This window comes from Talpa occidentalis, unplaced genomic scaffold, assembly GCF_014898055.3.
Source record: "Talpa occidentalis isolate TD23 unplaced genomic scaffold, MPIMG_talOcc4v2.1 talOcc4.2, whole genome shotgun sequence".
NCBI lineage: Eukaryota > Metazoa > Chordata > Mammalia > Eulipotyphla > Talpidae > Talpa > Talpa occidentalis.
Window position 1 is genome coordinate 927,243 of NW_023602073.1, and position 27,018 is coordinate 954,260.

Sequence of the window (27,018 nt, forward strand, 5' to 3'; positions counted from 1 at the left end):
GGTGGCCCTTAGAGAATTGGCAGCACTGGGCCGGCATCGTGGGTGCCCACCCGGCGCGGCTAGTGCGGAGCCACGAGGCACGTGCCTCGACAGCCCTAGAGCTGGACGAAGGCGCCCGGACGCAGCCCGCATCTGCTGCCCCCTTTGTCCTCTGCGTCACGCGCCCTGTCTGTGACGGCCTCGGAACGGCCTCACCGCGCAGCACGCTTGCTGTCCGTGGAAGCACCGCCCTCCGGGAGGCGCTGGCTCAAGCCGACGGGCTGCCATGCCGCTGCCTGGCTGCATTCCCGGGGTCAGGCTCCGTGGGGAGTCACCGGACACCAGTGCCCGTCTCTCTAGTGAGGAGGCTGGACCCGGCGGCTGGGGGGCGCCCACCCCACACGTGCGTGCACGCAGACACCCGGTTTCAGGTTCCACCTCCGGGGTTTGCCGGCGGATGCTCTTGGCAGGCTGGACCTTCTGAGTGGATTGTGTCGCTGAAAAGAGGATGTGAACGCCCAGGGCCGGCCCCTCGCACTCAAAGCTGCGGTCCCAAGGATGCTCGGAACCCAGCGCCTGCTCACTCACGGGCCGCGTCACTGCTCCGGTGCCCTTCTCCAGAAGGACGTGTGTTTCACCGACAGGAGCGCTTGGAACTTAGAAGCCAGGAGCTCCGGAGCCAGTCGCTGGGGGTCGGAGGAGGCAGGACCACCGGGGAGATGACCCGGACCATCAGCACCGTCTCTGGGGATGCAGGGGTGTGTTTTTAAGAGATGAGGAGGGTTTTATTCCCCTCGGAGAGTAATTCATCCCGAATAGCAAATGGCTGCTTTCACCAGCAAAAGCTGGTCAGGCGCAGGGCAGGAAAGGAGCGCCCAGGGGGTGTGTTGGGACCGAAGACAGACTCGCAGAGAAGAGGGTGGGCCACAGCCAAACTCGCTGACCTCGCAGTTCTCGGGCCGCCCCGCCCTGGCTTACGACACTGGGAGGAGGTGGGCAGCTTCCCGGCTGTCCTGGCCTGCTGGGGTGCCACTCCCTGTGTGGGGCATGGCAGCTCAGCGTGCCGCCCGGGGGCCGGGTGGACAGGCAGGTGGCGCCACACCTGCCCCTGAGCTGAAGAGCTGGCCTTCCCAGCGATGACGCGTGCGTGTCAGCCCAGGCGGTGTGGGGGCTGGAGGCCGAGGAATGAATGGGCTAGGCATCCCACCCCTCCCCGCCAGCCCCCAGCCCCCCGGGTACACCCTTCGACCGCAGCGAGGACTCCCGGTAGAGCTGTGGGCTGGCCCTTGCTTCTGCTCCTGGACAGCTTGCTTGGCTGGCTTTGTTTGGGGTTCACAGCAGCCTCGAGGGGCATCCAGCTGCCCAGCGCAGTGGAGGTGGGGACCCTAGCTCTCCCTGTCCATGGAAAACCCAGCTCTGGTGGGGATCCCCTCCCTCCCAAGTGACCCTGCCTCTCCGCGGTCTGAGCGGATGCATCCGCGCAGCCTCCAGCGTGGCTCCCCGGGCGGGCACGTCCTCCTCACAGAGGGAGCAGCAGCCCTGGGCACGGCGGGGCGGGGCCGGAGTCCCAGCGCAGGAGCCAGGCTTCCCGCGTGGCCGTGAGGATGGTCTGGAGTGTGGACCCGGTGTCGTGGGTGGCACGAGGGCCGTCGTGTAGGGGCCGGTTCCTGGAGTGTGCCGTCCACCGCCATGGAGACACGGGACTTAGTGTCAACAAGGGGGGACGAGGCGCTGCGGGCAGAGACCAGGCGCCTGTGAGCCTCCTCCAGCCCTGCCTGCCCAGTCCCTCATGACCACGCCGGGGCCCACACCGTGTGGCGACGGAGCTTGTAAGACAGTCGGCCCCGGGTGCACGGCTCTCTGGGGGCTCCGCCTGCCCGCCTGCCCGCCCGGCCTGAAGATGGAGGGCGACCTCGGCGCTCTGCTGGGAGCCAGCCCGCTCCTGGGAAAGAGGGCCCCGTCTAGAGTGGTAACAGCCAGCCCTGGCTTATCACCCCTTCCAGCAAGACCCCCCACATTTGGTGGAAAAGGATTTACGTCCAGGTCACCTCAGTATCTCTTGCAAGTAAACAAGGAGAAGAGACGCCGTCCCATGTAAAAACGGGTGAAAGAACATATGCGGGCAATTTAGAGAAGAGGAATTGCAGGTGGCTGGCCAGCGCGTGAGAGCCTCGTCAGACCTGCCAGAAACCAGGAGAGTTCAAATTAAAGTGGGCGCCAACTTCGTGGGAAAATGACTCCCAGCGTTAAACGCAAAGCAAAGTGTAACATCAGGTTGTCGGTGTCTGTGGACAGGACGGACGTCTGATCCCACTTGTAAGGAAGTCCCAGCACGGGCGAATCTACAGGGGCTGGGAGTGGACGGTCGTTGCCTGGGGCTGAGGCAGCGGGGAGGGCGCTGGCCTTCCTTGGGGGGAGGTAAATATTCTGCAGTGGGCGTGGTGACAGACGCACAGCTCTGAATATACAAAAAGCTGTTGACTTGCTCCCTTTAAGTGGTGAATTATATGGCAGATGGGCGATGGCGCAATCAGGCTGTTTCTAAAGGGGGAGGGGGACACACTTCCTTCCCGTGAGACTCCCAGAATGTAAGAGTCTGACTATTCTGCCTTGGCAAAGCTGGGGAGCGACAGGAACTTGCCTCCCTGACAGCAGAGGTGGAAGTGGTGCTCTGTGGAAGAGCAAATTGTGTGCTACAGTCAGATCATACCTATATGTCCCCACGGCTGCTCCTGGGCAGAGACTCTTGGCCGTGGGCACACACGAGGCGCTTTACAGGCACACCGATAGCAGCATCACCTGTCAGAGTGAACATTGTATGTCATTTAAATGCAGTGAGCTGGAGAACGCATCATCGAATTGCTTTTAATCCCTTAGTGGAATACTATACAGTCAAGTAAAATGAACCAACCAGAATTATATGTATCAACGAACATCTTGCAGGTGTAAGGTTTGGTGGAAACACTGCAAGTGTTTAGTGGATTCATGCAGTGGGGGCATCACACAGAACAACATACATTTTTTATTATCACACTGCATGTGAAGCGATCGCGTCAATCAGCTATGGGAATGACACATAGTGAGGTCGTGCTAACACACACACCCTGCATCGCCTCTCAATGGGGAGAGTTCTCAGAAACGCCTGGTGGGGTGACCTCATCCTCGTGCCAGCGTCAGGGAATGTCATCACGTCAGCCTCACGGGTGCAGCCCGCTGCAGCGTGCACCAGGCCGGCGGGTGACCGAGCCAGGGCCGGGCGACCGTCCTTGGCTCTGGGAAGGGGGAGAGAAAGGGTTGGGGGGGTAGTTCACAGAGGTGATCCTGTCGGTGCTGGATAAAGCCAGTAAAGTCATAAGGAGCATCTCTGTGCTTTCCAGCGTGTGTGAGGTATTTCACAACATTAAAGAACAAAACGAAGCGTTGAGTCGTGGGGCGCTGGGAAGTTGTGAAGGCGGTGGAGCTCCGCTGTGCGGTGGATGCGGAGCTGGGAGCTGCCCCCACACCCCCGCAGGCCTTCCTTGCCAGCCCCAGCCCCCTCCCATCTGGAGGCGCCAGCAGCGCCCGCGGGCAGGGGATGTGACAGAGGCTCTTGTGTCCCCCCGGGAGGACCTCACCCTCGCCGTCTGCTAGGTTATCTGAGCACCTGTGTCTCTGCCCCATGTGGAGAAGCCACTGGGGGTTGTTGGCGTCGCCATGGTTACAGTGGGAACCACCGATCCCGTGGGAGAGGCCAAAGGCCTTGTCAGACCCTGATAAATGGACGGAGTCCAGCCTCCTCTGCGGCTGGACAGTGTCCTGGAGACACGGTCCATGGCTGGCTTGAACGTTCCTCTTTCCTTTCACCCCCGAGTGACCTTCTGGTACAGTAGTCCTGCCCTGGGTCTGCTGCCCAGGAATGTGGCATAGGAGCTGTCCCCCGGCGCTGCTCTTTAAGCCAGCCTGTCTGTTACCGGCTAAGCAGGACCAAGCTAACAGTGGCCCCTCCTTTCAACAGCCGCAGCTTTCTGGCCCGCACCCTGCGCCTGTCAGCATCAGCGAGGTGTGCAAGTCAGACTCGACAGACTCAGGAGGGCTGAGCTCAGAAAACTAAAGACTCGGACTAATGGAGTCCCCAGAGAGCTGCTCGAACATGGGTCTCGACGTGGCTGTCCTGAGGCGCGTGCCGCTGCGGGGTGGTGGTGACGGCATCTTCCTGCCTCTCCCTGCCCCTGAAATGAGCCTGGTCTTGGGAGACCGCAGAGCGCGGCGGGGGAGGCTTGACACTGCATTGGCACAGCCCTCTGTGACCCCCGTCAGCCTCAGTTTCCCCAAATCGTTTCCCAGGGCCTGCGACAGGGTGGGTGAGCCAGGGTTTTTAGGGTGACCTGAGCTGCCAGGGCCAGGCGGCCTGACTCCGTGGCCTCCAGCATGGGGTGCCAGGTGCCCACTTTCATCGCCCTCCTGGCCTCTCCGAGAGGTAGGGCAGGGAGGGCGAATGGGCGGTGGGGAGATAAAGCAGCGTCGGTGGGTGAGTCACGGGGCCTCCTTTGTGGCCAGCGGGCCCATTACTCACCGGCTTCCACCCACGGCCCAGAAGCACAGGGATTCTCGGGGCTCTCGTTTGACTTCTGTGATGTGAGGGGCCACTTGTCTATGTACCCCGCCTCCTGCAGGGGGCAGCTGCAGAACGACATCACTGGGCAGCAGGTGGGCCTGTGTGTCAGCACGGAGTGGTGGGGGGATGAGCCCTGGGGGGGGCGGGGCCCTAGGGGGATGGAGCCAGGGGTTGGAACGGGGGGGGGGGGGGGGGGACACAGAGCGATGAGGGGACACGGAGCCATGGGGGCTGAGCGGCGCTCACAGACTCCGTGTGGTCATTGAGGTGGGCACGGTGGCGCCCAGGCCGTGCGGTGTGCCAGGCATAGGAGCCCAGCGGCACAGCTGAATTTCCCAGAGATGAGTGGGGGGAGGTGTGAGTGCGGTGTTGGCCATGCTCACCACTTTCCCGTGCTCGGCTGGGCAGGAGGCGCCTTCACCTGGCTGGGCCCCGGACCCCATCCCCTCCAGAGCGGTGTCCAGCTGGTCTTCCCCCCAGCCCTGCCCCTCGCCCGCTCCCCTCTCCTCCTCCGCCTCTCCAACTCTCCCTCCCCTGGGGGCCAGGACGGGAGCAGGCGGGCCTGTCCCTCAGTGTGGGGAGACCTGGCGGTCCTCCTGTTGTCAGCCTGCCTGTCACATCCACGGGGATGCTGGGGCTCTGGCCTGCGGCAGCTCGGGGTCTGCGCAGCAGTGGGGGTGTTCGGCCAGCTGGCGATTGTGGTTTCCATTTCTTGAGAAACGTCTGTGTTGTTTAGCTCCAATTTCTCCACATCCTCACCAAGTTGGTTTTTTTTGGGGTGGGGGCAGCAAGGACTTGATCCAAAGGGCTGGTTTGTGGGCAAAGACCCGGTTGGTTTGCCCCCCACACCCCACGCTGTTCTGTCGCGTCATGGGCGTCGGTGTCCGGGTTCTTGGCAGTGGCAGTATTTGAAAGTGTGGCTCTGTTTACCAAGAACAACCTGTCCCCAATCCCAGACGCTTGGGCAGGTAGTCGTCTACGACTAGAAAGATCTGGCAGCAGCTGGAGGCTCTGCCTGCGTCATCAGTACCTGGAGCACCGATACCTGGAGCGTCGGTGCCTGGAGCATCAGCCGGGAGCAGGGGACTGCAGAAGGGGCGGGGGGTGGCAGCGGACAGCCTGGGCACCGGACACTCAGGAGGAAATCACACACTGCAGCCAGGGTGTCGCGGCCAAGGTGGGGTGTCTGTGTGGAGGGGCTGGCGCGGCAAGTGCTCCTGAGCTGGCGAGAACGGGTTCTGAGCCAGATGGCGGGGCAGCAGTGCGGTGGGAGAAGCTGGGAGTTGTGGGGAGGACTCTGCTCCCACAGAGGGGGACCCCGCCGGGCAGGTTGCTAGGAGCCCAGTGCAGACAGAGGGAGCCCGCCACTGCGGCGAGGTGTGGGGGGGATGCTCCGCCGAGGAGATGAGGCCACAGGAGAGCAGCACGGAGGGTAGAGGGTAGATGAGCTCCCTGGGAGAGGAACGGGGCCGGACACATTCTTTCTGGCTGGCTGCCCCGAGTGGGCGGCTTTCATCACCCCGGGAAGCAGGGGCTCTGCGTGTGCAGGCCTCGGGGCCAGGTGCTGGCCACGCGCGGAGGCACAGCCTGTCCAGGACCGCGGGCCGCCGGAAATACTGGCCTTTTGAAAGGGCAGACTGGACGGCGGGTTAACTTCCACGGCGTGGAGAACAATAAAGGATGCGGCTTTTTTTTTTTTTTTAAGGTTTTTTTTTTTTTTTTTTTAATAGAGGCATGTTTTCTTTGTTTGTTTGTTTGTTTTGTTTATACATGCACTGGGTACAGTCAGAAGCGCGGGAGGGTGAGAGGATTCACCAGAGCCAGAGCGGGGAGCAGAGCAGGCAGAAGGACCGAAGCACACTGCTGGGGGGAGCAGCGGGCAGCAGGAGAGGTCTGCGCGCCATGTGGGACCCTCCTCCAGTGGCCGGGGAGCAGCCGGGGATCGAACCGGCGCTGCAGAGGCCGCAGGCAGCTTTGCAACCCAGCGCTCAACCGCTGCGCCACCGGGGAGGCCCAAGGATGCGGCTTTTAGTAACATCTTGGTGCTGCTACACTGCGCCCAGTGTTGCCTGAGCCTTTCCCAGGCCCAGGAGGTCCAGTTGCCCTGAAGCCCTCGAGTCCCGTGGGAGCGGGCGGGGCCGGGCCCGGGTGGTGATGAGGGAGGAGCTGGCGGGCCCCCGTGGGACCAGCTCAGAGCCCCACAGACAAGGATTGGAACGTCGTCGCTTTGATCATTTGCTACAAATGGCTCTAAGGGGCAGGAAGGACGATCCAAGGGAACGGGAGAGACTCGCAGGAGGGGGGCAGCTCCCTGGGGAGGGCGGTAACCGCTCTGCTGCTCTGCATTGTAAAGTTTCATATTCTAAAAATTTGAGAGGAATAGGATTTAATTTTATAACCTGAAAAATGATGTTTTGCTTTTTAAAGGTTTATTTTTATTTATGCACACAAGAGCTGGGGTGCAGGCCAGAGGTGCAGGGGGTGAGAGCACTCCTCAGGACACAGTGGGGAGCAGAACAGGCGGATCCACTGAAACACACTGCTGAGGGGAGCAGTGGGGAGACAGGAGGGGTCTGCTGCGCCCTGTGGGGAGCTCCCTGGCCAGGGATTAACTCATGCTGCAGAGGCTGCCAGTAGCTTGATAGCGCTGAGACTTTAACCCCTGTGCCACCAGAGAGGCCCCCCCCCCCAATTGATGCTGTTTTTAAGACTTAAAGGAATGTGGCCTCCGTGAGAAAAGACTGGGGTGAAAGTCTTGGTGGGAGAAGCTCTCAGAAATCACCCAGAAAACCCAAGTCACCTCCTGGCTTTGGGGCAGGAGGCCTGTCCCTGGGGCCTCTGTACCCTCCTGGTCCAGCCCGGGCCTGATGGGCTGAGTTGGACTTTGAGCCAGACACAGGCTGAAAGGCACAAAGGCCGGCCCGGCTCTCCCAGCTCTTCCTGTCGTCTCTCCCCGCCCCCCGCCCTCCCCCTGCCCCTTTGTCATTTGTTTTCCAAGTCATGAAAATTCTCAGACAGGATGGGAGGTACCAGGGCAAATCACTGCTAAAGCTTCAGGACTTCAGTTGACATTTCCTGGCTCTGGCAGGGCCGCCACCCTCAGGGAGAGGCGGTCCTGGCTGAAGCAGTCTTTCGGTCTCATTCCTTCGGGAGGGGCGAAGGCGGTCTTAGGAGACAAGCACAGGACCTCCCCAGTGGCACAGCGGTTGAGCGCTGGGCTGCGAAGCTGCCCGCAGCCTCTGCAGCGCCGGTTCGATCCCCGGCTGCTCCCTGGCCACAGACAAGGGTCCCACAGGGCGCGCAGACCTCTCCTGCCGCCCGCTGCTCCCCTCAGCAGTGTACTTCGGTCCTTCTGCCTGCTCTGCTCCCCGCTCTGGCTCTGGTGAATCCTCTCACCCTCCCGCGCTTCTGACTGTCCCCAGTGCTTGTATAAATAAATAAATAAATCTTTAATAAATAAATAAATAAATAAATAAAATCTTAAGTTGTTAAAACCCTCTTAAAAAAAAAGAGAGAGAGACAAGCACAGTCACTCTTCTGTGAGACTTCCCCGAGCATCTGAGGCAGGCGGGCAGGCGTCGGATTATGGTGTTTGGGGCCTGGATCCTTGCTTTAAACACGACTGGGATGGGGAGGAACCTGCTTGGCTGCTCCAAGCTGCTGGCCCAGCACAGGCCGGTGTTGGGCCCGCGAGCCGCTGCTTGTGCGGGCAGGTGAGCAAAGGGCCGGGCGAGGCTGCCGCTCCACACCCATTCCTGAATTGCATGAAGAGGCCTACCCAGAAGCTGGAAGGAATCCAGACGACTTGGGCTCATGCAGCGCCTCCCGGGAGAGAGGCGAGCCCCTGTTCTCTCTGAGCCTCCAGATTAATTGTGTGGCTGTTTGCCTCAAGCTCGCCCAGGCAGGCTGGGTCCTGGGCCACCGGGTCCCCACACTGGGTGCCGCTGTCCCAAGCACCCAGAGACCGCGTACCCCGCGGCCACGCTGGGGGGCCTCGCCTTGTCTTCACACCAGCCAGTGTGGGAATGGTTGACCTGGCTTCTCCATTAAATCCTCGAGCAGGGAAGCAACTCATTCTTCTACAAAACAAAATCTAACTTCAGAACCCAGCGAGGATCTCCCAGTACCTTTGGAGTTTGCTTAAAGTGTCACTCCCTTCTCCCCAGTGCGCTGTCCGTCCCGAGAGGGGGCGGGCGGCTTCCTGCTAGCACGCAGCGTGGCAACCCTGTCCCGGAGAGAGCAGCAGCAAGATGTGGGTGCAAAATCCGGAAAGACAGTCAGCATTGTGGTTATTAGGGACTTTTTAAGGCAGGTTTTGGGCATTCCTGTCGATTTAACAAGAATCTAGCACTGCCGTCGGAAGAAATTGACCAGCTAAGCACGAGTGAACTTTTGTCTGTAGTGTGAGGTCAGGGCCCCCCCCATCTGTGTTGTGAACCAGCCCCTCGTAAATGCCAGACTCGTTTCTGGACGGCCGTTCACTGTCCTGTGTGTCTTGGTTCAAGACACGGTTGTCTTGGCCCCTGCAGCTCTACAGCCAGTTCCGGATCGGGGTGGAAGGCCCTCGGTCCGTTCTCACTCAGAATCCGTTCCTCCAGGCTCCGCGTTTCCGTGTAACTTCTAGGGTCATGTGGTGAGGTCCCACCGCAGCCTTCTGCCGGGGGCTTGTGGGCGTGTGGGCGGGTGGGCCATGTGCCTGCCGGCCAGACGTGGCGCGTCAGCACCTCTGCAGCGGCCCGCGGCTCTGAGCGCGTGGACCTCGTGCCTTTGTGCCGTTCACTCCCGCGCGTCCTGCTGCGTGTGACGCCCGTGAGCGGCTGGAAACTCAGTTCAGGGCAGGTCCGTGGCTTTGCTCCTGGCCTCGTTCCTCTGGTCTCGGCCTGGTCACTTTAGGGACACGTCCCCAGACTTTGTACGCACGGAGCCTGTCGGCCTCTGCCTCCGCGGCTGTCCCGATGCCTGGGGCAAAGCCAGGGTGGGTCTTCTGTGGAGCCCTGCTTTGGCTCGCCTGCGTCTTCTGGTCCGGAACGTCCGTCCTGACGCCGCCCCCCCCCCCCCGCCCCCGGTGCTGTGACTGGGGGCCTCTGAGGCCCCCCGGGGGCCTTTCCACGCTGCGAGAGCCGGGCCCCAGCTCAGGCCACCGAGGTTGACCCTCTGAAGTGGGGCCGGGGGTGGCCGGAAGAACCGCTTGGCTGAGCGCAGACCCACCAGCAGACGCGGCGCTGGTTTCCCGTGGGGGGGTGCGCAGCAGCAGAGAGGACGAAATGCGACGTCCGCAGGAGAGTCTGAGCCATCGGGAGCGGGTTTAACCTTCTCGCTTTTGCTGTCAGAAGGACGCGGGAGGTGGGGTCGCTCTCGCCCGGGGCTGGGGACCCAGGAGCCGGGAATGGATCTTCCAGAGGAGCCCAGCTTCCCCTGAGCACGTGCCCCCTCCAGCCATGGGCGCTGACCAGGCCCCGTCAGTGTGGCGGCGGCGGGGAAGAGTCACAGCGGGGCCGCCTCAGGCCAGCTGCGCCATCGCCCACGACCTGCGCGTCAAGAGCCTCTGCCCCTGCTGTCGCCTCTGCCGTGTGCGTGCCCACCGCCCGCCGTTTGCTCTCACCCCATCTCGGCCTTGCAGGTGTCGCTGCTACGTCACTCCAGAGCCCCGCGAGGAGTCCCGTGGGGGCGCCCGTCGGCATAGGCCGGGGCGCTGGACAGGGCACAGCGACCCAGAGGAAGGCAGGGGGTCCATCCCGGTCAGTCTTCCATCTCCCGGCTGGATGTGGCCAAGACACCCAGCTTGGCAGGCGGCCGGGTCCCCCCAGAGGTGGGCTGCGGGGTTGTGCTGGCATCCGGGAAATGGCCTGCGGGCTCCTGTAGCAGAGTGCTAGAGGCTCAGAGGCGCCATTCGCAGTGTCTGCCCATTCGAAGTGTCTGCCTGGCTGTGGACGCCCCCGCCCCTCCAGTGGGTGCTGAGCCAGCGAGCCGGGGCGCCGTGCTGCAGGACACAGAAGGCTCAGCACGCAGAGGGAGCTGCGGCCTTTTGGGGGCCGGGGGGAGACAGCAAGGCGTGAGGGTAGAGGACCCCGTGGCCGTACCTCCAGGGGCGTTGCTGTCCCTGTCCCTCAGGGCTTGAGGAGCAGGCGGGTGACACTGACGATGTCAGGAGGGGCCTGGGGGGAGGGGAGCACACGGCGCTGAGCGCTGTCCTTGGGTCCTCAGGCTCACGTCCACTCTCTGCCACCCGGGCCAGGACCCAGCGGCCCCCAACAGCAGGCCGGGCCCGCAGCCCACCAGAGCCGCGTCTGCCGCCCGGTCCTGCCTGGCTGCCCACGAACCTTCGATGGTTGGCAATCGGGGAGGGTGGGGCCGGGCCCTCTTCGCCCGACTCTGGTCCTTGGAGACATCTCGGCTTCAGACTGTGGGTTTTGTGGCCCCGGAGCGCCCACCCTCCTCGCCCTCGTGCCGACGGGGCAGGGCCACCCCGAGGCCGGGCGCCGCCCCGCCCCCACAGCAGGCCCAACATCTCGGGAGCCGTCCCCAGCCCACCGCCCTTCCTGTGGCTCTTCTGGATCCTGCTCCTGACTCGGGAGCTGGAAGGCACCTGCGCCCTCTTCATTCTCCACGTCCGCTTTCCCCCACCACGTGCCGGCCACCTGCCTCCCTGCGCCTCCATCAGACTTGAGTAAGGACCCGCTCGGATTACTTGAGTAAGGACCCGCGGGCCGGGATTCCCGAGGGGACGAGCCGCGTGTGGCTCACACGTGTCCAGCCTCCTGGCCGTGGCCCCGCAATCTGCAGCCTCACGTTGGAGGGAGAGCGCTCACGCGGGGTCTGCACCGCCCGCGCCCCAGCGCTGCGACCTGCCGGCGGGGCTCTTCCCTGCTTGTTGGTCAGCGTGGAAATTACACCCTTTTGGAGACACGCCCAGAAAAGCCAGTAAATATTCTCAAAGTCTTTGTTTATCTATAGGACGGCACGATGCCGTAAAATAAATAATTACATGTGGGAGTGTATAATACGCTGCGTAATTAAAGACGTGCTGCTATCGAGCCTCCTGCCCTGCGAGACTGGCTCCTCGCATTCGTGTTGGGGGCCGGCGTGGGGGGCATCCGGATGGTCCAATTGGATCCAAACAAGGTGACCCAAGTCAAGGGCCCCAGGAAGTTGGGCTAGCTCAGGGGGCAGTGTTGAGTCCCCCTGCTGCTGGGGCAGGCTTTCCCCGCCTCTGACCTTTGTGAATAGAGGCAGATTGGGGCACCCAACATGAACCACTGCCCCCTCCGCCCACCCCCCCGGTCAGCGCCCACTCCACAGCCCCGCACGCTTTTCCTACCCACTACCACCAGCTCTCCTTAGATCTTTGTTGCGTGTGGTGATAAATACGATAAATTTGGCCACGTTAGCCATTTGCAGTGCGCACTTCACCAAGCACATCCACGCTGTCGTACAGGCCTCGCCGTGCTCATTTCCCAACCTTTTTCACTGTCCCAAACAGAAACTCTACGTGGTAAGCAATCACGGCCCTCTTCTCCCCACCCCCACCCCCCGCCCCCAGAAATGTCCACCACTCTCCCCGTGTCTGTGGATTTCCTGTTCCAAATGCTTCACATTTTGTCTCTGGCACATTTATTTCACATAGTGCTTTCAAGGTTCACTCTTGTTGTATCAGTACTTCATTCCTTTCCTTTTTTTTTTTTTTAAAGATTTATTTATTTTTATGCAAGAACCGGGGTACAGGCCAGATGTGCGGGAGGATGAGAGGATTCACCAGAGACAGAGTGGGGAACAGAACAGGCAGACTGACTATAATATACTGCTGAGGAGAGCAGCGGGCAGGACAGGAGAGGTCTGCCTCGCCATGTGGGTATCTTCCCAGGCGTCTGGGATTGAACCTGCACTGCAGAGGCTGCGGACAGCTTCACAGCACTCCGCTCAACTGCCTGTGCTACCAGGGAGGCCCTCTTCATTCCTTTTCATTACCGAGTAATATTCCATTCACCCGTCAATGGCCACTTGCCTTGAGTCTGCCCTGGGCTCTTATGAACAGTGCCATGCTAAGCAATGTGGACACGTGTCCATGGGACGAGCCGTTCTCTGTGCCCTTGGGTCTGTTCCGGGAGAAGGCTTGCTGGGTCGCATAGTAAGTCTCTGCTGAGCATTTTGAGGAAACACCAAACCCCTTTCCATAGGGGCTGTGCCGTGTCTTGCCTGCACAGCCAGGCACCAGGGTCCCACTTTGCCTGCGTCTTCACCACCGCATACCTTCTGCTTCTGGTAACGGCCGTCCTCGTGTGGAGTGGTGCTGGTTCTGATTTGCATTTTCCTACTGACTAACGATGCTGAATATCTCTTGATGTGGTTGTGGCCATTTGCGTGTCTTGTTTGGAGAAGAAACATCTATTCGAGTCCTAAATTTGGCTGTTTGTCTTCTTAGTGTTAAGAGTCACTTATATATTCTGGATAGTAAACCGTTATCAGGCATGTGTCTTACAAATGTTTTCTTCTATTCCATAGATTGTCTCTTTGCTTTCTTGATAATGTTTTTTGGCATGCAAAAAGTTTTCAAATTTGAAGTCTGATTATCTGCGTTTTGTATTGTGGCTTGTGCTTTTGGGGGCAAACCCACGATCATGTGTTTTCTGAGAGTGTATAGATTTGGACCTTATGTTTAGAACACTGACCCATTTGAGTTAATTTTTGCATATGATATGTGAAGCAGGAAAGCAGCTTCTTTCTTTTGCATGTGGAAATGTACGTCTACCAGCATTATTTGTTGGAAAAAACTGTTCTGTCCCCCAGTAAATGGAACTGGCACCCCTGTTGGAAATCATTTGGTCTTGGACACATGAATTTATCTCTATACTTTCGGTTCTATTTTACTTGTCTGTCTATCCTTTCCTATGCCAGTGCCAAACTGTTTTGAGAACTGTAACTTTGTGGTAAGTTTTAAAATCGGGAAATGTGACTTCTCCAATTTTGCTCTTCTCTTTCCTTTAGCCACTTGGGGCCTCTTGCAATTCCTCTTGGATTTTGGGATCAGCTTCCGCATTTCTGCCAGAAACCTGCCAGCTTTTCTTTGTCCTCTTCCCACAAGGAACATTCAAACAACTGTCTTCCTCCCCAAAGGCTCCCTGGCGCCAGCACCCCTGTGCCCTCTGCACGATTCCTATCACAGGTGTGGACCCTACCTGGGGCAGGTTAATCATCTCTTTAGATGCAGACTGGCAAGAGCCCGCTCCACTCTACCCTCTTATCAACACCGTGCCCCGAGGACATGTCAGCTCTGAGTTCTGGGGCTCCTTGTCTGAGAACCTCTGACTTGGGGCTCACACCCTTTGGAGATCTGAGGGGGTTGTGACTTAGGGGCCGTTTCTGTTAATTGAAATGAAGAGGCCCCCTTGGTCATGAACCTTCTTTTCTGGGTCAAGAGAAGACCCTAAATGGACCTTGGGATGTTGGCTGCTTTCTCGGCATTCATTTGTTGAGCACCTACTCTGCACTGGTTGGCAGTGAAGTAGATACGCAAGAGCCCCACATTTGCAGCCTCGAGGAGGCGGGTTTTCTGGGGGGCTTGCAGGACTATGAGCGTGTCCGCATCCCAGGCAGGTGCATCCTTGAGCGCATGGCACATCCTGAGCTCCAAGCACGTGTGAGTGAGCCTGCCCAGAAGCTAAGTGAGCAGGCCGAGTATTAAGCACACCCTGAAAGCAGGGTGGGGCTCCCACAAGTTGGGAAGAGGGGAGAGGATGCCCCAGTGGGTACAGCAGTGCGATGTGGCATAGGGCAGTGAGATTCCAGCCCTGGGGTGAGTTCCAGGCCTCCGAACCACAGGCGTGTTGGAGGGAAGCTGCTTGGGTGGGCCCGCAGGGAGGGTCTGCTGCACGCCAGGTGGCTCCATGAGGAAGAGTCTGGAAGTGTCGGCGTCCCGGGCCCTGGCTCAGCTCCCACAGCCTTCCAGCATGTGCAGGGCCCCGTCCTCTGCGGGAAGGTGGGGTGCAGCTAGCGCGGACCCCATACCGCCTGTGTGGATGCTGGAACAGCCGCCCAGCACACCCATCTGTCCCCAGCTTTTGTTCTGAGCGCCCCCACCCGAGGCCCTGGCCACCTGGAGGACTGCAGTCCCCTCTCTCCTGTCTGCCTGCCCCAACCCTCTGCCCCAGGCCGCAGGGCAAGCCAGCGCCTCCCAGGACCCGCTCCTCCCGCCGGGCTGGGGCGGGCTGGGCCTGCCTGAGGCCTCCCCTGGCACTCTCTGCCTTGGCCACTGTCCCCTGGCTGAGCCCGAGATAGCCAGAGCGCGATGGAGACCTGTTGGCTGAACAACAAGGCCTGCTAGCTTGGGTGAGCCGATGCTGTCTGAGGGCCGGGGGTGCCTGTGGCCATGTTGGGTGCAAGGCTGGCATCGTGGTCGGGGGCCATGTGCCTGCTGCTCGTTTCAGCCCCAGGGCTGGCCCTGAGCCCAGTAGCTCAGAAGCAAGTGTGAGCCGCACCGAGGCCAACTGGTGGCCGCACAGGGCGGTGCCGCCTGTGGGACGCTGGTCCCCAGTGGGGCCCCCAGTCACCCGGAGCCAGCAGGCTTCTCAGGGAGGCCCAGTGGGTGCTGTGGCGAGGAGCTCGAGAGTCGGGACACGGGGCAGTGTGGGCGCAGGGGGGCCGTTGGGGATCTGAGGCCGGGAGAGGCTTCTGTGCCCAAGGCTGTCCCCACTGGGGCTGTGCCTTGTGGCTCCGGGAGGGCTGCTGCGGCCGGGATAGCTGTGCCGAAGCCCCGTGGGCAGTGGAGGGGTGCCAGCGCTTACTCCGTGCCGCTAGCTGGTGAGGACGCCGCTATCGGCGCGAGTAAAGTAAGTCACACATCCGTGACTGCGCGTGTCTTCCTTCATGTTAGCTTCTCTCTGTATCTTTCTGGCCGAAGGGGAGGATGTGACAAGCAGGGATGACGGGAGGAGGGGTGTGTGGAGGGAGGAGGATGAGGGGGTGGGAGAGAGACTTCAGAGGCAGACGGAGGGTACTCGAGCTGGGCTGAGGGAGAGGCAGGGACCAGGAATGAACTGAGCCCTTGCTCAGACAATGGGCTGGGAGTGGGGGCAGAGACCAGGCTGCCCTGGCCCAGCCGGTCTCCCCGCGGGCAGCTCCCTGAAGTGAGGGGCTGGACCGTGGGTATGTGCCCGTCTGCTCAGTGCACACTTAACACGGGCACACACGTGCACATGCACACACGCACACCACACCCCCACATACACCAACCACACAGCACATACACACCATACACTGCACACACACCACAGTAACAGACACACATGAACACATACTATGCATGTCACACGTCACATGGCACACACACACACACGTCCCCTCCTGGGGACAGACACGTGCCCCCCACACCACACACACCACACCAACATGGAGACAAACATGTACACATGCACACTGCAGCCACACACATACATACCACATGCCACACATACACACACACACACAGAGGACAGGAGGAGAGCCAGAAGTCTTCACTCCAGGAAAGGGCAGGAGGTTTAGCGTGCAGCCAGTTAACAAAAAACCCAGCAGAGCCCCTCACTCCTGGGCTCAAACTACTCTCAGGAATCCCCTCCAACTTCTCAGGGTGGCCTTCTCTTGGGTAGTCTCCTCAGGGTGGTCTCCTCGGGGATGGTCTCCTCTTGGGTGGTCTCCTCTTGGGTTGTCTCCTTTTGGGTGGTCTCCTCTTGGGTGGTCTCCTCTTGGGTGCTCTCCTCTTGGGATGGTCTCCTCTTGGGTGCTCTCCTCTTTGGTGGTCTCCTCAGAGGTGGTCTCCTCTTGTATGGTCTCCTCGGGGGTGGTCTCCTCAGGGTGGTCTCCTTGGGGTGGTCTCCTCTTGGGATGGTCTCCTCTTGGGTGGTCTCCTCTTGGGTGGTCTTCTCTTGGGATGATCTCCTCTTGGTTATCTCCTCTTGGGTGGTCTCCTCTTGGGATGGTCTCCTCGGAGATGGTTTCCTCTTGGGTGGTCTTCTTAGGGGTGGTCTCCTCTTGGGATGGTCTCCTTGGGGTGGTCTCCTCTTGGGTGGTCTCCTCTTGGGTGGTCTCCTCAGGGGTGGTCTCCTCGGTGGTGGTCTCCTTTTGGAATGGTCTCCTCGGGGGTGGTCTCCTCTTGGGTGGTTCCGTCTTGGGTCTCCTGTTGGGTGGTCTCCTCAGGGGTGGTCTTCTCTTGGGATGGTCTCCACTTGGGTGGTCTCCTCTTGGGATGGTCTCTTTGGGATGGTCTCCACTTGGGTGGTCTTCTCTTAGGATGGTCTCCTTGGGGGTGGTCTCCTCTTGGGTGGTCTTCTAATGGGTGATCTCCTCGGGGGTGGTCCTCAGCCCGAGGGCTCATTTCCTGAGACACCTGTTTTCTCTCCCAGCCATGATCTTGCGCTGACACCCTTGGCCTTCTGTTCTAGGGCCGGATGTTGGGCCTTGGGTCACGGGGCTGTGCTCGCTCGATAGCCAAGGATGTGAGGAAGGTCAAAATCCTGACCCTAATTAACAGAGTGGCCTGGAGAAGCCGCCCCTGCTCTCCGGGCTCCGTTTCCTCACCGATACCTCAGGGTCCAGCTAAGATCAGCCGCTCGCTCAGAAACCTCCTCCCAGCCCGTCCTGTAGGGGAGGACAGAGAGTTGCCCTGGCCTGCAGTGCGTGCCGGGTCTGTAGCTCAGCTGCCCCCCTAAGACGCGCACAGCCACCAGCTTTCTTGGAGAGCTGATCAGTATTATTATTAAATTAATAATGAAATTGTTGGAGCAGAACTCCAGAGAAGGTCAGTTCTAGACAGTATTTCAGTCCCGAAGTTCTTTGATGTTAGAGATCTGACGCCCTCTTCATCCTAAAATGGGCAATCGGCGATTCTAACGCCCAGTGATTTTTATACTGTCGGGGTGCACCCCAGACCTAGGGAGCAGCCCTCCTGACCCCTTGCTCCCAGGCTCCTTGCAGATGGGCACAGGCAGCTCCGTCAGGGAGCATTTGAACTTCAAGGTACCCTGCACACTGGAGCCCAGGCCCCGGGGCCGTGGGTGCAGAAACCTCAGGTGCAGGGGCCCGGCCCCCCACCCGCCCGCCGCTGGTCTGACTGGTTGACTCATGGCCATGCTATTCGAGCTTGTTTCCCAGGGAGCCTGGAAGAAGAGGCCTGGGAGCAGACCGAGGAAACCGGGAGGAGAAGAGGGCCCGCCCTGGGCGGGGCTGCTGACTTGGGCCTGGCGTGAGTCACCCGTCTGCCCAGAGCCGCGCCCTGCCCACCTCCCCACTGCCAGGGAGGCCTCTGCACGCTCCCCATCAAGTCCCAACAGGCTGCCCGCAACCATCGCCTCACAGCGCCTGGGGCCAACAGGCTGATTTTTCTGGAAAGGCGTTGATTCTCCTTGGCCGCCTGGGGGCTCAGAGCACCCCAGCCAGCGTGGGGGAGAGGAAAGGAGGAAGCTGGGGCAGGGACGGGGAGGCAGCAGGCTCACAGTCCCACTCCTGCCCCGCCCACTGGCCTCCTGGCCGGCTTGCGGGAGCCCAGGTGAGCCTGCGTGGTCACCAGGGAAAGGTCTAGAAAGGAATCAGGTTTCAAAACGGTAGGGACGCGCCTACATCCCTCAGGATGCCCACTGTAGAAAAACAGCCCCCACAGGATAAGAAGGGTCGGCAAGGGCGTGGACAGCTGGACCGCTGGTGGGAACGTAAGATGGTGTGGACATGGCGTGGCTGCCCTTCAAAGCCAGTGCTAACACAGGGAGCCCCGAAACCTGGCAGTTCCCCGGCAGGCAGGCCCACGACCGCAAACATGGACCTGAGCATCCCGGGTGTGCCCCAGCGTGGAGCGGCCCAGGTGCCTACCTAGCGGCAGGTGGGCCTGGACACTCGGCCCAGGCCAGCCCAGGGGCTCAGCCCCCAAAGGAGGGAGATTCTGCCCCAACGCGGGTGGAAGAACCTTGAGGAAGGTACTCTGAGAGCAATGAACAAGCCGTCTTCTTGCTATGGATGCCGGAGCGGTGGCTGCCATGGTAGCAGCCTTCTCAGCCGGGAGGCAAAGGTGGTTTCAGCGCTTGGACATGCGGCCTTGGTGGAGGGACGGCCGCTTCCCGCCCCACCAGCCTCCTGTGAAATCACACCTGCTGTTTATTTTTCTTAAGTCACGAAAAGACAAATGCTGTGGGTCCTACTCACATGAGCTGCTCAGAGAAGTTGAATTCATGGAGACAGAGTAGCGGGCGGGGGCTGGGGAGGGCTGAGTGAGTGTGCGACGGGGCAGTTCGGTTGGGGAAGATGCCAGGGGTCTGGAGATGGGGGCTGCGCGGGGTGCCTGTGGGGTGCCTCCCCAGCAGCCGATTCTGTTTCGCGTGTTTCACCACAGTGAAAAACCTACCCGCGTGCACATGTCTCAGGGACAGATGGGACTCGAATCCCTGTTTTGTGGGGTCCTGCTGAACCCCCTTGCGTGTTTTTAGAAATGGGAGCCTGGTGGGGTCCCCGCACCCGCTCGGACTTTCGTCCTCTGCTGGGTGGCCCCGCTGCAGCCACCAGGGAGGGTGCCGGTCAGGTGTGAGGTTAAAGGAGCCAGCCCAGGCCAGCACTTGGCACGGGCAAGTGCTTAATAATGGCACCGATTGTTCTTGACTCCTCGGGCATCCCGGTTGAGAAACCCTGCTGTCGAGCAACCAGAGGGATTAAAACAAATCATTTCCGAGCTGCAGGAGGATGAAAGAGAGGCAGGGCTCGAGTGTCTGGTTGGGGTGCAGGCCCAGAGCACGCCCCTGGAGAGCCGGCGGCCTCCTTCCTCAGCCTCCCTCTCCTGCGCTCTCTGCGCCCGCCCTGCACACACACTGTTCTGCTTATTGTGCCACTTAATTACTTATCGATTGTCCTCAGTGACCTCCTTTGTGTGCCGAGAGCGCCCGCCCGAACTGGGCTCCCGGGGGACCTTGTTTCTCAGCGGCGGAGTCTCCGCTGAGGCCGGTCCCCGCTCGTTCTTACCTTGCTCGGCCTTCAGAAGAAGCCTGTCCAGACACGAGTCCTTCCCAGCTCCACAGCGGCCGGCAGCTGGGAACCGGCTTTACGGGCGCAGATTAAAGTGGGAGCCCATCGGGAAAAGCCACCCCACAGACGAGGCCCGTGGCCCAAGCCCCGGGGCCCTCAGCAGGCGTCAGGGGGTCCCCTGGCCTCCCTCCTCCTTCGGGGGATGGGCTGGTGCGATGCTGACGTGCGGCTGAGGACTCGGGGTCCCTGTCAGCTGCGACTTCTGCTCGCCTCCCACCAGCAGCCGGCGCCTCCCAGCTGGGGACCAGCACGCCCTCCCGTTGTAAACAGGGAGCCCCCACCCCAGCCAGCCGCCGAGGTGTCCGAGCGCAGGCCCAGAGCCCCGCTCGCTGTCCCGAGGTGACAGCCCCCGTCCAGGCTGAGAACGGCGGGGGGCGATGCTCAGATGCTGACGCACGGCAAGGGGGACGAGTGCAGGGGGGAGGATGCGCGAGCTGGGGGGGCTCTGCACTCGGATTTCAGGTACCCCACAGTGCATCGGGAAGCCACCATCGCCTCGGGCACCTGGCACTTTCTGTCTTTGCTCCTCAAGCCCACCTTCCTGCCCAGCCCTGTCCTGGGGGCCTGGCTGGAGAGCCCCACTCCCACCCCTTCTCCTGCCAGGCGAGCCCCGTGGACCTGGGGGGTTTCTCGGGGTTCTCAGCGTCCATGCTCCTGGGCCCACATGAGGCGACCATGCTCTGTGAGGACTTGGCAAACTGGGACGTCACTGGGATGGCCTGGGGCTCATCGCCACTCGCCGTGGACTTAGGGGGTGTGGGGAGGGTGGGGAGAGGCAGGAGGGCGGCGGCCGGGTCCCGGCGGTGCCTGCGGACGGGTCCCCCAGCTCTCGGCGCATCTACAGCTAGCTGCGGTCTCCTGGGCACTGGGGTGCACCAGAGGGCGGGTGTCACTGCGTAAGGAGAGTCCCTGTTCAGCCACACGTGAGGACCTCACGCGGCTGCGTGCTCTGGAGGGACGTGAGGACAGACAGACGGGCGTCGTGGTCGGTGGCATTTAGGCTAAGCAGACAATGAAACTCCCTCCGTAGGGCCTGCTCATGGCGTGACTGGGGCGGGACTAGAGGCCACTGGGGGTGCCCTGGGGGTCCCAGGGGGCAGGATGCACAGGGATTTCGTTTCAGGAAAGTGCGGGTCGGCGAGTATCCGTATGAAGCAACAGGAGAGCCTGGGGCGCTCAGGAATAGGAGGAGAAATGGACAGGGGGCGTGGGGGGGTGTCGCAGGGGGGTCGTCTGTGGGTGTGAAGGTTTGGGGCTTCCGGGCACGGGAAGCTTGTTGCTGAAGTGGAAGCCGGCCCTCAACCTGGGCTCGGCCCGGGGGTCTGCCGGCCGCCTTGCTCCCGGGCGTGGAGGGGCAGCCCCTCGCCAGCCCAGCGGTTTCTCGGAAGGCCTCATCTGCGTGTGGTTTGCTGCCACTTAAACCACCCATGATGACGGCACCTGATTTGCAAACACTGAGCTCTGTAGTGAGAGTCACTGCCTGGGGCCGTGAGGGCACGGAGCTTTGAGGCCTTTCCCCCGTGCCCTTCCATGCCTGCGTTACCGGCCGCCCCCGGAATCCTCGTGAAGCGGGGTGCAGGTCACTCCTCTGCGGTCGGCCTGGGCGCTGCCTGCCCCTCGGGCGCCTCTCCCCGACCAGCTCTGCGCACCGCCCGGCTTGCAGAACCTCCAGCGGCTCACGGTGCGGAGAGGGCCCGGCTGGGTCCCGGCCTGCGGGACAGACCTGCCCCCCGCGTCCTCCGTTCCGTCAGGTCCAGGAATGCCTGGGACGTGTTCCCCGAGGACTGTGCTTTGTGTTCTGATTCCAAAGCTATGCTGGCGCCTGACGGAAAGGGGAAGCCAGCAGGAGGGAGGGCCGAGTCTCCATCACCCACTCTCCTGAGAGCCTTGGGGCGAGGCAGCCACCCTGCCCCACGCTCGGTCCCCGGTGAATAGCACTCAAAGGGAAGTCACTTTCTTTTTAGTCTACTGCGCTCCATTGAGGAAACCAGCTCCCGCAAGGCCCTGGCTTCTGTCAGACACCCCCTGTGCCCACGCACTGGGCAGGTGTGGGGGCTCAGGGCTCTGCTCCCCATAAGATTGGGCTGAGGCTGGCGTTAGACTCGGTGGAGGTCGATGCCGTCCAGGGAAAGGATGACAGCAGGTAGAACTGGGGCATCCACTCAGGAAGGTCCTGGAGAGAAGCTTCCCCACCCATGGCACTCGTATTTGCCTGGAGACCCTCAAGACATCTTTACGTTAAAAAACAATTTGATTGAGGTTGTTGGCATACAGCCCTGTGCGCCCCGCACCAGCACCAGCCACACCCACCCCACAGGCCCGGTGTGTCCCCACCCGCACCCATTGACCTCTCTCCCCGTCCCACCCACTGCCCTCTCGCCTCTGGTCACCTCCATTCTGTTGTCAGGATCTAAAGGGGGGTGATGTTTATTTATTTATATTCCACCATGAGGGCAATTATGTGATCTCTGTCTCTGTCTGACTTCATTCCACGTAGTTCCCTAAGTTGTCACAGATGGCAAACGTTCATCTTTTTCACAGTTGCATAGTACTCCATGGTGCAGCGGCTTCTGTTTCCGCAGCTTGGCTGCTGTGCCTTGGGCTGCAGGGATCACGGGTGCAGGAGCTTTGATGATCAAGTGGCCTGTGTTATAGGTACCTAGGGGCAGAATCGATGGATTGTGCAGCTTTTCCTGTTTTCGTTTTCTCAGGCACAGTCCCCCATGGTGGCTGCACCGATGCCCTTTTCACACAAGACGCTCGTGACTTAGGATCCCTTTCCTCCCCACCTGTCCATGAACACGGCCCTCGTCAGGGTTGCTCCCACCTCACACTCACGGGCTCCAGCTCCGGAAATGGGGGAGAGCAGTGGCCACGGCTCCTGAGAACCCACCCCCAGGGGAATCTGGGCTTGGGGGGAAACTGCTCCCCACTGCATGAGGAATGGGGCTGGGGCACGTGTCCTGGGGAGTGGGGAGCAGCAGCTCCTGGCAGTTCCAGCCCCAGCCCTAGAGTTCCACCTATTTGGCGGCGTGCTGGATGAGTCAGAATCCCTGGAAAAGGAGATGGCAGCTGCATGCTCTCCGTCCTCCCCGGGAGCCAGTGCTACTGGATGTTGGGGTGGGGGGCACCAGCATGGGCCATGCGGCCGACAGGAAGTCTGGGGTCCAGTCCATCTCTGGCTCTGTGACTGCAAGCCCAGGTGCCCACTGTCACCAGTATGCCCAGGTGTCCACAGTCACAGGTGCACCCGGTGCCCACAGTCACAGGTGTGCCCAGCTGTCTACAGTCACAGGTGCGCCCAGTGCCCATAGTCACAGGTATGCCCCAGTCCCTACCTTCACAGCTGCGCCCAGGTGCCCACCATGATAGGTGTGCCCCTTGCTCACAGTCACAGGTGCGTGCGCAAGGCCAGGGCACCAGCCACTGAGGCTCATGGCGGGACGGTGAGGGAAAAGCTTGGGGTGTAACTCTTTTCCCCTACCCCTCAGAGTTGCCGGTGTGATGAAGTGTTGGTGGGGTCCCTCTTATGTTAATGAGGCTGGGGCTGGTTGCCAGGGAAACAGCAGGTGGGGAGGGTAGACCCTCCAGCCCCACCCCCAGCCTCTGGGCAGGGCAGAGGGGCTGAAGGTTGCGTCCCAGTGACAGTGGTCGGTGAGTCAGCCGGGCCGATGTCTTGAAGCTCCATAAAACCAAAAAGGACGGACTTCAGAGAGTTTCAGGGGTGGTGAACTCGAAGACTGGGGGGGTGGGCATGCCTGGAGAGGGAGGGGGCATGGGAGCTGGGGCACCCCTTCCCGGCCTCTCCGTGTGCCTCCATCTGGCTGTCCCGGTGTGCGTTCCGTGTTCAGTGGCGCGAGTGGGCCGCCCTCGCGGGGAGCTGAACCCGAGGAGGGTCCTGGGAACAGACATGTCCTGGTGAGAGGCTTGTGGGGCGTCGGCAGTCTCGCCCCCCCACCAGCGTGAGCGCACAGTGTCTGCGCATCTCGCCCCTGCACGTCGGTGGCTGCATCTCAGGGTAAAATTCCACTACCTCACAACCGGTGCGTGCCCGGCCTGGGGGTGCTTTCCAGGCCTTCCCAGCACAGCTGGCCAGGCACCAGGAGAGCTGGGCTGCCAGGAGCAGATGCAGTTGGAAGAGATGATTCTAGAAAGACAACCGGAAAAAAAGAAAGAAAGAAGGAAAGAAAGAAAAGAAAGAAAGAAAGATAGAAGCCGGGGATGAAGGTGGAGTCCTCGAAAGGCCTGCAAAGTCCAGCGCGTGATTGTGAGTCCAGATTGGCCCTGGATGTGCTTCCTGAGCAGGCCCCTCTCCGCCTCCACCCAGGCTCCGCCCCACCCCAGCCTCCGCTCAGCCCCCCGGGACCTGATGTTCCGTGAAGTTCTGCTCACACCGAGACATGTGCCAGCAGCCCGTGGACTCCCTTCTTTTAAAAAGTTCATTTACCAAAGCGTTTTTTCATTTCGCCCAATGCAGAGGTTGCCGTCTCCTTAAAAGTGTGTTTCTGGAACGGTCAGGATGTGCCACGGCAGAGCCGTGCTGGCGCTGGGGGACTTGTGTCTGGCCCGTGTGGCCTCCTCTCCTGCGCACACCTTTCTGGGGTGGGTCACTTGGACTTCCTGCCTTTGCTCCCTTTATTATCTCGTCTGCTCTTTTTTTTTGGGGGGGGGGGCTATTTCTTTTTCAACATGAGTTTTTTCCCAGATGGATGGACTAGCAGGATGCCAGTGGCAATCTGTATGTTGATCGGTCAACTGTTTTTTGAGACATATGTGTCCTAACACAGTCTTCAGTTTCTTTTAAAAAATGTATTACTATTTTTTATTGATTTTCCCCACCACCGTCCTTTATGCCCCTTTGACACTTTCTCCCTCCAGCCTCGGTAACCCTAAATCATGCCCGCTAGTTTCTCTGGTGTTGAACTTTGTCAGATGGTCCACTGTGGAAGCAGCCAATATCTGCCTTACCACTCTGACTTGCTTCACTGCACATCATTCCCTCGAGTGCCTTCCATTTTGTAGGAAACTGCAGCTGTCCATTCTTTTTCGTGGCTGCATAGTATTCCACTCTCTGCCCTGGGAGAGAGGGGCCAGGAGCTTTCTTTAGCAACCGGCGCATCTCACTATCTGAGATGCCGTGTTTGCTTATTTGTAGTTTGTGCACCCATGACCTGGGTAGACCGTGGGTCCTTGCTAGTGTATTGTGCAGCCATAAATACAAAGATGCATACGTTTCTTCGAATTAGTGTTTTCTTATTCTTTGGGTAAATACTCAAACTGGGACAACTGGATAAGGCCATTCTGTTTTTCATCTGTTGCGGGCCCTCCATACTATTTTCATTAAGAGGATGCACGATTTATGTTCCCATCCGCAGTGCACAAGGGCTCCTTTCTTCTCCACGCCCTTGTCAACACTTGTTATTTCTGGACTTTTTCTGAGCAGCCTTGTTAACCCCTGTGAGGTGGTGTCTCACCATTGTTCTGGCTGCATTTCCCTGGCGATGAGTGGTGCGGGACATGTGTTGTGTCCCTGTGGGCCGCTGTGTGTTGTCTTTGGAAAAGGGTCTGTCCGAAGCCTCTGCGCATTGTTCATTTGGGTTGCGCGTTCTGTTGTTGAGTTGCGCGAGTGGTGTCTATATTTTGGATCTGAGGTGTTTTGTTTTCCATAAAGAGGAACTACTTGCTGCTTCTCAACTCTTGAGATTGGAGAAGGCGAGGCAAGAGGGGTGCAACCGACAAAGATTCTAAAAGCTGCTAACTGAGAGATGATGGAGGCAGGACCCTTGGTGGGAGCCAGATCCCAAGCCCTGTTAGGCACAGAAGCGCCTTGTTGGGTCTGCCTTCTCCATCCACGGAGGCAAGGTGGGAGGAGAGAAGCGTCCGCATGAGGATATGGCCATGGCCCAGACCTGGGCCCAGCACCTGGGGTGATCAGGCGTGGAGCAGGCCCCAGAGCCGGCCTGCGAGGTGACCCAGGACCGCGCGGACGGCCATCGCCAGCACTCACTGCTGGCAGGTGAACGAGGCCTTCCCGACAGCAGAGGAGAGAGCCACTGGGGGTCAGCGGGGAGGATTGCCGGCCAGCTGGGGCCTGCGCTGCCGGGGCCTGGCCATCACCCCAGTGGTCAGCCCGTCTCTGGCTAACCAGGCGAGGCTGGCGTCTCCGCTCCTCGGGAAGCTCACTCTTGACTCTCCTACTTGCTGCTCTTGTATGGAGTGGCCACCTCGTTGACAGAAAATCCACGCTGTTTTGAAATTGTGTGTCCTTCTAGATGGAGTCGGCTGCCAGTGAGGTGGCCCCAGGTGTCTGTGGTTTCATCTTCAGACCCACATCCCGTTCCAGCCCTGAAATGTTAGGTTGTCTTTCTATGGCGCCTCGTACGGACACGTGGTCCGTGTGCGTGGGGCGTGGGCAGCGGCCGCACCCTGCATTGTTACACCCGCGCACGCACAGGGTGCACCACCGTCACCCCATTCACTCACCGCCCAGGGACCCCTGCCCCAATCCTCCCGCCCGCTCCTCTGTCGAGGGAGGATCTCCTTTGGGCTGTGCCCATCGACACGTGCTCCCGGCCGCAGGCGAGGAAGGCCCCTCGCTCAGCCTCTTCCCTTCCTCCCGGCGAGCTGGGCCAGCCACAGGACGCCACGGAGCCTGAGGGCTGACTGGCCCCGTTGACCGGGTCACCCTGGGAGAGGAGCCAGGAGCTTTCTTGAGCAACCGGTGCATCTCACTGTCTGAGATGCCGTGTTTGCTTGTTTGTAGCTCGTGCACTCGTAGAATATGTGCATGTGCACACGCGCGCGCACACATGCAACTGCCTGTCTGGCTCCAGCCTCGGCCTCTCCTCTTGCACGTCCGGGAGGCTGCCGTCTCCTGCGCCTGCTGTCGGCTTCCGGCCCTCGCTCTGGAGACCCTTCTCTCCAGGGCGGCCTTTCCCGGGCACTCTACAAAGGCACGTGCTTGAGGTTCCCCCCTGCCAGCCACTTGGCATGCAAAGACAGCAGGAAACTGAGGCCCGGAGGTGGGGAGGGGCGAGGCCAGCAGCCAGGCCTTGGGTGACCCGCCGGAAGCCGGACCTTGTGTCTGTGCAGTGCATGGGGTCCGGTGTCTTCACATGCTGTCCGCTGACGCCGCAGGCGCCCCCTTCAGAGCCCCCCAGCCAGTTCAGCGCCTCAGGCCCTAGGAGCCGCATCGTGTCTGAGCTCTCGAGGGGGGCGTCTGTTCTCTGCAGAGGAGAGCAGGAGGCCCAAGGCAGTATTTATAGAGCTGACCTTTAAAGAACAAGCAACACCTAATTTCCTAAAATAGGACGTCACTGCTTTTTATCATCCGTGTGCTCCCGGGCACGCCACACACGTTGTGGATAAAGGTGACAGCGCTGGCATGTTTCCCTGTAAGAAATCAGTGCAAAGGG

The 27,018-nt window shown here is 60.4% G+C and overlaps 1 protein-coding gene across 1 annotated transcript in view; it reads left to right on the forward strand.

The window, feature by feature from the left end:
- The window catches only part of DSP (desmoplakin), a 77,466-nt gene that overhangs the window by 4,424 nt on the left and 46,024 nt on the right, over positions 1-27,018 (forward strand). The window lies entirely within an intron of this gene.